The sequence below is a fragment of the Pseudorasbora parva genome, chromosome 17, assembly GCF_024679245.1.
Source record: "Pseudorasbora parva isolate DD20220531a chromosome 17, ASM2467924v1, whole genome shotgun sequence".
Lineage (NCBI taxonomy): Eukaryota > Metazoa > Chordata > Actinopteri > Cypriniformes > Gobionidae > Pseudorasbora > Pseudorasbora parva.
This window is the reverse complement of record NC_090188.1, coordinates 45,035,127-45,047,626: the sequence shown is the minus strand read 5'-3', so window position 1 is coordinate 45,047,626 and position 12,500 is coordinate 45,035,127. Positions and strand designations below refer to the sequence as shown.

The window sequence follows — 12,500 nt, the reverse complement described above, 5'->3', positions numbered from 1 at the left end:
CTGACCACAAACAAACCAGAGCCAGCTCATCACCTGACCTCAGACTGACCACAAACAAACCAGAGCCAGCTCATCACCTGACCTCAGTCTGACCACAAACACACCAGAGCCAACTCATCACCTGACCTCAGACTGACCACAAAAACACCAGAGCCAGCTCATCACCTGACCTCAGACTGACCACAAACACACCAGAGCCAGCTCATCACCTGACCTCAGTCTGACCACAAACACACCAGAGCCAGCTCATCACCTGACCTCAGACTGACCACAAACAAACCAGAGCCAGCTCATCACCTGACCTCAGACTGACCACAAACAAACCAGAGCCAGCTCATCACCTGACCTCAGAATGACCACAAACACACCAGAGCCAGCTCATCACCTGACCTCAGACTGACCACAAACAAATCAGAGCCAGCTCATCACCTGACCTCAGACTGACCACAAACACACCAGAGCCAGCTCATCCCCTGACCTCAGTCTGACCACAAACACACCAGAGCCAGCTCATCACCTGACCTCAGTCTGACCATGAACACACCAGAGCCAGCTCATCACCTGACCTCAGACTGACCACGAACACACCAGAGCCAGCTCATCACCTGATCTCAGACTGACCACAAACACACCAGAGCCAGCTCATCACCTGACCTCAGTCTGACCACAAACACACCAGAGCCAGCTCATCACCTGACCTCAGTCTGACCACAAACACACCAGAGCCAGCTCATCACCTGACCTCAGTCTGACCACAAACACACCAGAGCCAGCTCATCACCTGACCTCAGTCTGACCACAAACACAGCAGAGCCAGCTCATCACCTGACCTCAGTCTGACCACAAACACACCAGAGCCAGCTCATCACCTGACCTCAGTCTGACCACAAACACACCAGAGCCAGCTCATCACGACCTCAGTCTGACCACAAACACAGCAGAGCCAGCTCATCGCCTGACCTCAGTCTGACCACAAACACACCAGAGCCAGCTCATCACCTGATCTCAGTCTGACCACAAACACACCAGAGCCAGCTCATCACCTGACCTCAGTCTGACCACAAACACATCATTGCCAGCTCATCACCTGACCTCAGTCTGACCACAAACACACCAGAGCCAGCTCATCACCTGACCTCAGTCTGACCACAAACAAACCAGAGCCAGCTCATCACCTGACCTCAGTCTGACCACAAACACACCAGAGCCAGCTCATCACCTGACCTCAGACTGACCACAAACACAGCATCGCCAGCTCATCACCTGACCTCAGTCTGACCACAAACACATCATTGCCAGCTCATCACCTGACCTCAGTCTGACCACAAACACACCAGAGCCAGCTCATCACCTGACCTCAGTCTGACCACAAACAAACCAGAGCCAGCTCATCACCTGACCTCAGACTGACCACAAACACAGCATCGCCAGCTAATCACCTGATCTCAGTCTGACCACAAACACACCAGAGCCAGCTCATCACCTGACCTCAGTCTGACCACAAACACACGAGAGCCAGCTCATCACCTGACCTCAGACTGACCACAAACACAGCAGAGCCAGCTCATCACCTGACCTCAGTCTGACCACAAACACACCAGAGCCAGCTCATCACCTGATCTCAGTCTGACCACAAACACAGCAGAGCCAGCTCATCACCTGATCTCAGACTGACCACAAACACACCAGAGCCAGCTCATCACCTGATCTCAGACTGACCACAAACACAGCAGAGCCAGCTTATCACCTGACCTCAGACTGACCACAAACACAGCAGAGCCAGCTCATCACCTGACCTCAGACTGACCACAAACACACCAGAGCCAGCTCATCACCTGACCTCAGACTGACCACAAACACACCAGAGCCAGCTCATCACCTGACCTCAGTCTGACCACAAACACCAGAGCCAGGTCATCACCTGACCTCAGTCTGACCACAAACACAGCAGAGCCAGCTCATCACCTGACCTCAGTCTGACCACAAACACACCAGAGCCAGCTCATCACCTGATCTCAGTCTGACCACAAACACACCAGAGCCAGCTCATCACCTGATCTCAGTCTGACCACAAACACACCAGAGCCAGCTCATCACATGACCTCAGTCTGACCACAAACACATCATCGCCAGCTCATCACCTGACCTCAGTCTGACCACAAACACACCAGAGCCAGCTCATCACCTGACCTCAGTCTGACCACAAACAAACCAGAGCCAGCTCATCACCTGACCTCAGTCTGACCACAAACACACCAGAGCCAGCTCATCACCTGACCTCAGACTGACCACAAACACAGCATCGCCAGCTAATCACCTGATCTCAGTCTGACCACAAACACACCAGAGCCAGCTCATCACCTGACCTCAGTCTGACCACAAACACACCAGAGCCAGCTCATCACCTGACCTCAGACTGACCACAAACACAGCAGAGCCAGCTCATCACCTGACCTCAGTCTGTCCACAAACACACCAGAGCCAGCTCATCACCTGATCTCAGTCTGACCACAAACACAGCAGAGCCAGCTCATCACCTGATCTCAGACTGACCACAAACACACCAGAGCCAGCTCATCACCTGATCTCAGACTGACCACAAACACAGCAGAGCCAGCTTATCACCTGACCTCAGACTGACCACAAACACAGCAGAGCCAGCTCATCAGCTGACCTCAGACTGACCACAAACACACCAGAGCCAGCTCATCACCTGACCTCAGTCTGACCACAAACACAGCAGAGCCAGCTCAACACCTGACCTCAGTCTGACCACAAACACAGCAGAGCCAGCTCATCACCTGACCTCAGTCTGACCACAAACACACCAGAGCCAGCTCATCACCTGACCTCAGTCTGACCACAAACACACCAGAGCCAGCTCATCACCTGACCTCAGTCTGACCACAAACACACCAGAGCCAGCTCATCACCTGACCTCAATCTGACCACAAACACACCAGAGCCAGCTCATCACCTGACCTCAGACTGACCACAAACACACCAGAGCCAGCTCATCACCTGACCTCAGACTGACCACAAACACACCATAGCCAGCTCATCACCTGACCTCAGACTGACCACAAACACACCAGAGCCAGCTCATCACCTGACCTCAGACTGACCACAAACACACCAGAGCCAGCTCAACACCTGACCTCAGTCTGACCACAAACACACCAGAGCCAGCTCATCACCTGACCTCAGTCTGACCATAAACACACCAGAGCCAGCTCATCACCTGACCTCAGACTGACCACAAACACACCAGAGCCAGCTCATCACCTGACCTCAGACTGACCACAAACACACCAGAGCCAGCTCAACACCTGACCTCAGTCTGACCACAAACACACCAGAGCCAGCTCATCACCTGATCTCAGTCTGACCACAAACACACCAGAGCCAGCTCATCACCTGACCTCAGTCTGACCACAAACACACCAGAGCCAGCTCATCACCTGATCTCAGACTGACCACAAACACACCAGAGCCAGCTCATCACCTGACCTCAGACTGACCACAAACACACCAGAGCCAGCTCAACACCTGACCTCAGACTGACCACAAACACACCAGAGCCAGCTCATCACCTGATCTCAGTCTGACCACAAACACACCAGAGCCAGCTCATCACCTGACCTCAGTCTGACCACAAACACACCAGAGCCAGCTCATCACCTGATCTCAGACTGACCACAAACACACCAGAGCCAGCTCATCACCTGACCTCAGACTGACCACAAACACACCAGAGCCAGCTCAACACCTGACCTCAGTCTGACCACAAACACACCAGAGCCAGCTCATCACCTGACCTCAGACTGACCACAAACACAGCATCGCCAGCTAATCACCTGATCTCAGTCTGACCACAAACACACCAGAGCCAGCTCATCACCTGACCTCAGTCTGACCACAAACACACCAGAGCCAGCTCATCACCTGACCTCAGACTGACCACAAACACAGCAGAGCCAGCTCATCACCTGACCTCAGTCTGACCACAAACACACCAGAGCCAGCTCATCACCTGATCTCAGTCTGACCACAAACACAGCAGAGCCAGCTCATCACCTGATCTCAGACTGACCACAAACACACCAGAGCCAGCTCATCACCTGATCTCAGACTGACCACAAACACAGCAGAGCCAGCTTATCACCTGACCTCAGACTGACCACAAACACAGCAGAGCCAGCTCATCACCTGACCTCAGACTGACCACAAACACACCAGAGCCAGCTCATCACCTGACCTCAGACTGACCACAAACACACCAGAGCCAGCTCATCACCTGACCTCAGTCTGACCACAAACACCAGAGCCAGCTCATCACCTGACCTCAGTCTGACCACAAACACAGCAGAGCCAGCTCATCACCTGACCTCAGTCTGACCACAAACACACCAGAGCCAGCTCATCACCTGATCTCAGTCTGACCACAAACACACCAGAGCCAGCTCATCACCTGATCTCAGTCTGACCACAAACACACCAGAGCCAGCTCATCACATGACCTCAGTCTGACCACAAACACATCATCGCCAGCTCATCACCTGACCTCAGTCTGACCACAAACACACCAGAGCCAGCTCATCACCTGACCTCAGTCTGACCACAAACAAACCAGAGCCAGCTCATCACCTGACCTCAGTCTGACCACAAACACACCAGAGCCAGCTCATCACCTGACCTCAGACTGACCACAAACACAGCATCGCCAGCTAATCACCTGATCTCAGTCTGACCACAAACACACCAGAGCCAGCTCATCACCTGACCTCAGTCTGACCACAAACACACCAGAGCCAGCTCATCACCTGACCTCAGACTGACCACAAACCCAGCAGAGCCAGCTCATCACCTGACCTCAGTCTGTCCACAAACACACCAGAGCCAGCTCATCACCTGATCTCAGTCTGACCACAAACACAGCAGAGCCAGCTCATCACCTGATCTCAGACTGACCACAAACACACCAGAGCCAGCTCATCACCTGATCTCAGACTGACCACAAACACAGCAGAGCCAGCTTATCACCTGACCTCAGACTGACCACAAACACAGTAGAGCCAGCTCATCAGCTGACCTCAGACTGACCACAAACACACCAGAGCCAGCTCATCACCTGACCTCAGTCTGACCACAAACACAGCAGAGCCAGCTCAACACCTGACCTCAGTCTGACCACAAACACAGCAGAGCCAGCTCATCACCTGACCTCAGTCTGACCACAAACACACCAGAGCCAGCTCATCACCTGACCTCAGTCTGACCACAAACATACCAGAGCCAGCTCAACACCTGACCTCAGTCTGACCACAAACACACCAGAGCCAGCTCATCACCTGACCTCAGTCTGACCACAAACACACCAGAGCCAGCTCATCACCTGACCTCAGTCTGACCACAAACACACCAGAGCCAGCTCATCACCTGACCTCAGTCTGACCACAAACACACCAGAGCCAGCTCATCACCTGACCTCAGACTGACCACAAACACACCAGAGCCAGCTCATCACCTGACCTCAGACTGACCACAAACACACCATAGCCAGCTCATCACCTGACCTCAGACTGACCACAAACACACCAGAGCCAGCTCATCACCTGACCTCAGACTGACCACAAACACACCAGAGCCAGCTCAACACCTGACCTCAGTCTGACCACAAACACATCAGAGCCAGCTCATCACCTGACCTCAGTCTGACCATAAACACACCAGAGCCAGCTCATCACCTGACCTCAGACTGACCACAAACACACCAGAGCCAGCTCATCACCTGACCTCAGACTGACCACAAACACACCAGAGCCAGCTCAACACCTGACCTCAGTCTGACCACAAACACACCAGAGCCAGCTCATCACCTGATCTCAGTCTGACCACAAACACACCAGAGTCAGCTCATCACCTGACCTCAGACTGACCACAAACACACCAGAGCCAGCTCATCACCTGATCTCAGTCTGACCACAAACACACCAGAGCCAGCTCATCACCTGACCTCAGTCTGACCACAAACACACCAGAGCCAGCTCATCACCTGACCTCAGTCTGACCACAAACACACCAGAGCCAGCTCATCACCTGATCTCAGACTGACCACAAACACACCAGAGCCAGCTCATCACCTGACCTCAGACTGACCACAAACACACCAGAGCCAGCTCAACACCTGACCTCAGTCTGACCACAAACACACCAGAGCCAGCTCATCACCTGACCTCAGTCTGACCACAAACACACCAGAGCCAGCTCATCACCTGACCTCAGTCTGACCACAAACACACCAGAGCCAGCTCATCACCTGACCTCAGTCTGACCACAAACACACCAGAGCCAGCTCATCACCTGATCTCAGACTGACCACAAACACACCAGAGCCAGCTCATCACCTGACCTCAGACTGACCACAAACACACCAGAGCCAGCTCAACACCTGACCTCAGTCTGACCACAAACACACCAGAGCCAGCTCATCACCTGACCTCAGTCTGACCACAAACACACCAGAGCCAGCTCATCACCTGACCTCAGTCTGACCACAAACACACCAGAGCCAGCTCATCACCTGACCTCAGACTGACCACAAACACACCAGAGCCAGCTCAACACCTGACCTCAGTCTGAACACAAACACACCAGAGCCAGCTCATCACCTGACCTCAGTCTGACCACAAACACACCAGAGCCAGCTCATCACCTGACCTCAGACTGACCACAAACACACCAGAGCCAGCTCATCACCTGACCTCAGACTGACCACAAACACACCAGAGCCAGCTCAACACCTGACCTCAGTCTGACCACAAACACACCAGAGCCAGCTCATCACCTGACCTCAGACTGACCACAAACACACCAGAGCCAGCTCATCACCTGACCTCAGACTGACCACAAACACACCAGAGCCAGCTCAACACCTGACCTCAGTCTGACCACAAGCACACCAGAGCCAGCTCATCACCTGACCTCAGTCTGACCACAAACACACCAGAGCCAGCTCATCACCTGATCTCAGACTGACAACAAACACACCAGAGCCAGCTCATCACCTGACCTCAGTCTGACCACAAACACACCAGAGCCAGCTCATCACCTGACCTCAGTCTGACCACAAACACACCAGAGCCAGCTCATCACCTGACCTCAGACTGACAACAAACACACCAGAGCCAGCTCATCACCTGACCTCAGTCTGACCACAAACACACCAGAGCCAGCTCATCACCTGACCTCAGTCTGACCACAAACACACCAGAGCCAGCTCATCACCTGACCTCAGACTGACCACAAACACACCAGAGCCAGCTCATCACCTGACCTCAGACTGACCACAAACAAACCAGAGCCAGCTCGTCACCTGACCTCAGACTGACCACAAACACACCAGAGCCAGCTCATCACCTGACCTCAGTCTGACCACATGCTATCCTTGATCTAGACATGGATTGGTGAGTGATGATTGTCTCTTCTATGCTGAAACTGTGAAAAATGTCGGTGAAATAGGCATAGATTCAATGTTTTAGTTCAAAATACCACTGTTTCATGCATCATAGTGTGTGTGTCTGCACGCGCATATGCGTTGCATGTGTCCGTTCATGTGTTTACATGCACTACATTCATGTGTTTGCATGTGTTCATGTGTTTGCATGTCATTCATGTGTTCATGTGTTTGCATGTCATTCATGTGTTTGCATGTCATTCATGTGTTCATGTGTTTGCATGTCATTCATGTGTTCATGTGTTTGCATGTCATTCATGTGTTCATGTGTTTGCATGTCATTCAAGTTTTCATGTGTTTGCATGTCATTCATGTCTTCATGTGTTTGCATGTCGTTCATGTGTTTGCATGTCATTCATGTGTTCATGTGTTTGCATGTCATTCATGTGTTCATGTGTTTGCATGTCATTCATGTTTTCATGTGTTTGCATGTCATTCATGTCTTCATGTGTTTGCATGTCGTTCATGTTGTAAGAATGGATTTCACCTGAGAACAAACTAAAGGGATTAAAGCTGCAATAAAGACAATAAAGACAATAAAACTTTACTATCTGAATGCAAGAGTAAACAAGACTGCATCTGGCCCAATCCTATTTCCTCACCCCTGCCGAGATATGACCCTCTCACCCTCTGGGTCACATGCAAATATCACAGATACTGCCACAAGCTGTTTCTGTATGGTCAATACAAAGACTTTTGGTGTGATTGGTAAACAGGTTTCATTCTCACATCAGGGGAACTGGTGACTTTCCAGCTCTAGAAAAACAGGTCGTAAAAGAAGGACAAGCGGGTTTGTTCCTCTGGTGTAGGAGATGCTCATAAAGATCTTTTGATAAACATTTGCTGTCAGGATAGGTGGGACCATTTGGGTCTGAGAAAAGAACCAAGATCTGCATAAATATTTGGGTGCTAAATGTTTATTGTTCTTTGATCTGGGGGAGTATTTAAGGGAAAGGAGCAAACCGCTCAAGGAAGCATCTGTAATCAGAACTTCCCACACTGTTCCCGTGTGTTTCTAGAAGCCAGGTAAATGATGACTCTTTGAAACTATGTATATACTATTTTATACTTGAGTAACATTGTATGCTGATCAGTTGTGTATCATTGTCTTTTAATTTGACTATATTTTGATGATTTTGCCTGGCTAAATAAACATTTACTTTGATTAATCTTGTATTATTCTAAGGCCGCTTCTTTTAGTACGATCAAACGGAGTCTGGTATTTCCGCAAACGTTGTCTCGGGATAGATCAAACAGCAGGACGCAATGCTGGGAGCATGGAGCACCACATTAGCGATAATCTGATTTCTGACTTTCACTGTATTAGCAAGTTGTAGTCCCTGTGATTATTATTCCCATTACGCTTTAAGATAAGTAAGCAGGCGCAACCACTTAAAGGTAAAATATTCACTCTGCAATCCTCTGACTAATATCAGAACCGGCTCGTCTGTGTTTGAGAATGTAATTCGCGAAACATATCTCTAAGAGATATCGGGTCCCTTGATGAACGAAGATAGTGAGAAGTAGAGATACTCAGAGAGATCAAAGATCTAAATTAAATCACAACTAATCATACGATCAGCCGTAATTTATAAATGTAACAAACTCAAGGAAACTACATACAATTAGAGTCAGATTAAATTAAAACATGGAGTCAGATTTAAAATTGGATCTTCACACTTTAATAAATTACAGTGTCCTTTATAGAAGCGCCCGAAAAGACGAACACGCAGGATTCCTTCGACCAGCTGTTGGATTCCTTCCTTGGGCCAAACAGGTGGAGTTTACAATGTGTTTGCATGTCATTCATGTGTTCATGTGTTTGCATGTCATTCATGTGTTCATGTGTTTGCATGTCATTAATGTGTTCATGTGTTTGCATGCATGTGCATCCATTCATGTACAACCCAAATCAGAAAAAGTTGGGACAGTATGGAATGTGCAAATAAAATAAAAAAGAAGTGATTTCTAAAATAACTTTGACTTGTATTTCATTGCAGGCAATATGAACACAAAATATATCATGTTTTGTCCGGTCAACTTCATGTCATTTGTAAATATGCATCCTTTCCTGTCATTCAGACCTGCAACACATTTCAAAAAAAGTTGGGACAGTAAAGCATTTACCACTTTGTAATGTTGCCATTCCTTTTCACAACACTTAAAAGACGTTTAGGGACTGAAGACACCAAGTGATGAACTGTTTCAGGTGTAATTTTGTCCCATTCTTCCTGCAAACAAGTCTTAAGGTGGGCAACAGTACGGGGTCTTCGTTGTCGCATTTTGCGCTTCAAAATGCGCCACACATTCTCTATTAGAGACCGGTCGGGACTGCAGGAAGGCCAGTCAAGTACCCGTACCCTCTTCCTCCACAGCCAGGACTTTGTAATGTGTGCAGAATGTGGTTTTGCATTGTCTTGTTGAAATATGAATGGACGTCCCTGGAAAAGATATCTTCTTGAAGGCAGCATATTATGCTCCAAAATCTCTATGTACTTTTCAGCATTAATGGTGCCTTCACAGAAGTGCAAGTTACCTTTGCCAAGGGCACTGACACAACCCCATCCCATGACAGACCCTGGCTTTTGGACTTGTTGCTGGTAACAGTCTGGATGATCCTTTTCTTCTTTGGTCCGGAGCACACGGCATCCATTCCTCCCAAAAAATACCTGAAATACTGATTCATCTGACCACAGTACACATTTCCACTGTGTGATGGTCCATCCCAGATGCCTCCGAGCCCAGAGAAGTCGACGGCGCTTCTGGACACTGTTAACATAAGGCTTCCTTTTGGCACAGTACAGTTTTAGCTGGCATTTGTGGATGTAACTACGTATTGTGGTACTTGACAAAGGTTTGCCAAAGTAGTCCTGAGCCCATGTGGTGATATCGCTTCTAGATGAATGACGATTCTTGATGCAGTGCCGCCTGAGGGATCGGAGATCACGGTTGTTCAGCTTAGGCCTGCGGCCTTGTCCTTTACGCACTGAAATTCCTCCAGATTCCTTGAATTTTGTAATTATGTTATGCACTGTTGAATGTGAAATATCCAAATCTCTTCCTATCTTTCTTTGAGGAACATTGTTTTTAAACATTTCAATAATTTTCTCACGTATTTGTTGGCAAACTGGCGATCCTCGGCCCATCTTTGCTCCTAAAGGATTAGATCTTTCTTGGATGCTGCATTTGTACCAAATCATAATTTCAATCAACTGTTGACATCACCTGTTTCAAATCACTAACCCTTTTACCTCATTACTAGCCCTAAATTGCTCCTGTCCCAACTTTTTTTTAAATGTGTTGCAGGTCTGAATGACAGGAAAGGATGCATATTTACAAATGACATGAAGTTGACCAGACAAAACATGAAATATTTTGTGTTCATATTGTCTGCAATGAAATACAAGTCAAAGTAAATTTAGAAATCACTACTTTCTTTTTTTATTTGCGTTTTCCAAACTGTCCCAACTTTTTCTGATTTAGGGTTGTATTAACATGTGTGTGATATCAATCAATCAATCAATCAATCAGCTTTATTTATATAGCGCTTTTACAATCACGATTGTGTCAGAGCAGCTTCACAGTGTTAAACAGGACAATACTGCAGCAGAATTAGATTTGGCTGTACAGTCGTTCTGGAGAAAACAGTGATGTTATCAGCTTATTTTAATTTATCATAGAGAGACAATGTTGGCAGATCAGTATTATAGTTTATAGAATTAAATAAAGCCTAATTCATACATTTTATTTGTATAATAAGTTGAATAACTTTAATCATAATTTTAGTGTCCCCAACTGAGCAAGCCAAGCCAAAGGCGACAGTGGCAAGGAACCGAAACTCCATCAGGGCGTGATGGAGAAAAATAAACCTTGGGAGAAACCAGACTCAGTCGGGGTGCCAGTTCTCCTCTGGCCTATTAACACACCGTGTAAGATTATTATTCTGGCAACCTTACAGGTCAGAAATCATATTAGATTGGAATATTCAAAATTTCAGGGTATCACGGAAGAGACGGATTTATTTAGGATGGGGCGTCGATTACACAAGAGTATGAATACATGAAAGATCGGAATTATTGCGCCGGAGACGGGTTTTGAGCATGTCGTGCCAGTGAGGCAAATTCGGAGGAGACACCATTTGACACGGCTCAGCAGACACTCCAGGATGAGCTGGTCATGTCCAGGCAGGTCCACCCTCCGATCCGGACAGGGCCCAGATCCGGGATAAACCTCGGGGTAAACAGATACATATGTGTACATGAATGTGTTGGCTAGTGTGTAAGTAATTATTTTGTAATATTACTTCATTGTTATTTGGTTGTATTTATAACTTCAAGTGTTTGTTTGTTTGTGTTTTACAATTTTGCTTTAACTAATGTATTATTTTATAATAGAAAATACATTTATAAATATATTGTGAGTTTGTAATACAAGCTTGTTTTGTTTTTTTCCCAGTGTGGCTTATACAGAAGCAAACGGGCCTCCACAACACCACCTCAGAGGAGCCGTGGGGTAAAGGAAAAGGCTCCTGAGTGAAAACTCTGCCACCCAGTGTCACAAAAAGACTTGTATATATGTATTATAGTTTATTCTTCAAGTTTAAAGTGTTAGATTATTTCGTTCAGTGGGTTTCTGAATTTTTTCTCAATAAAAAGCAGTAAAATGTATTCCTGTTTTTGCATTTTTGGCCTATTTAAAATCTATTTTCAAACTTACCACATACAGTGAGGGTCATTTATTGAAAGCCAATTCTCTTCTGAAAAAAAGAACACCTTGCACTTGAGGATAGCACGTTCTATGGTTATAATTTTACAGTCAAAAATAACAAAATATGTGAAAACGCCCCTTTTTAGCTTCAGGTTCTAAAGAGTTAAAACAATTAAAGACCTGAAATATTTCAGTTAGTGTGCCATGAATCTAAAATATATGAAACTTAAATTTTTATCATTACATTATGAAAAATAATTAACTTTTATCACAATAT

The 12,500-nt window shown here is 47.5% G+C and overlaps 1 protein-coding gene across 1 annotated transcript in view; it reads right to left on the bottom strand.

The window, feature by feature from the left end:
* LOC137045464 (von Willebrand factor A domain-containing protein 5A-like) overlaps nt 1-12,500 on the bottom strand; it is a 55,338-nt gene that overhangs the window by 20,135 nt on the left and 22,703 nt on the right. The window lies entirely within an intron of this gene.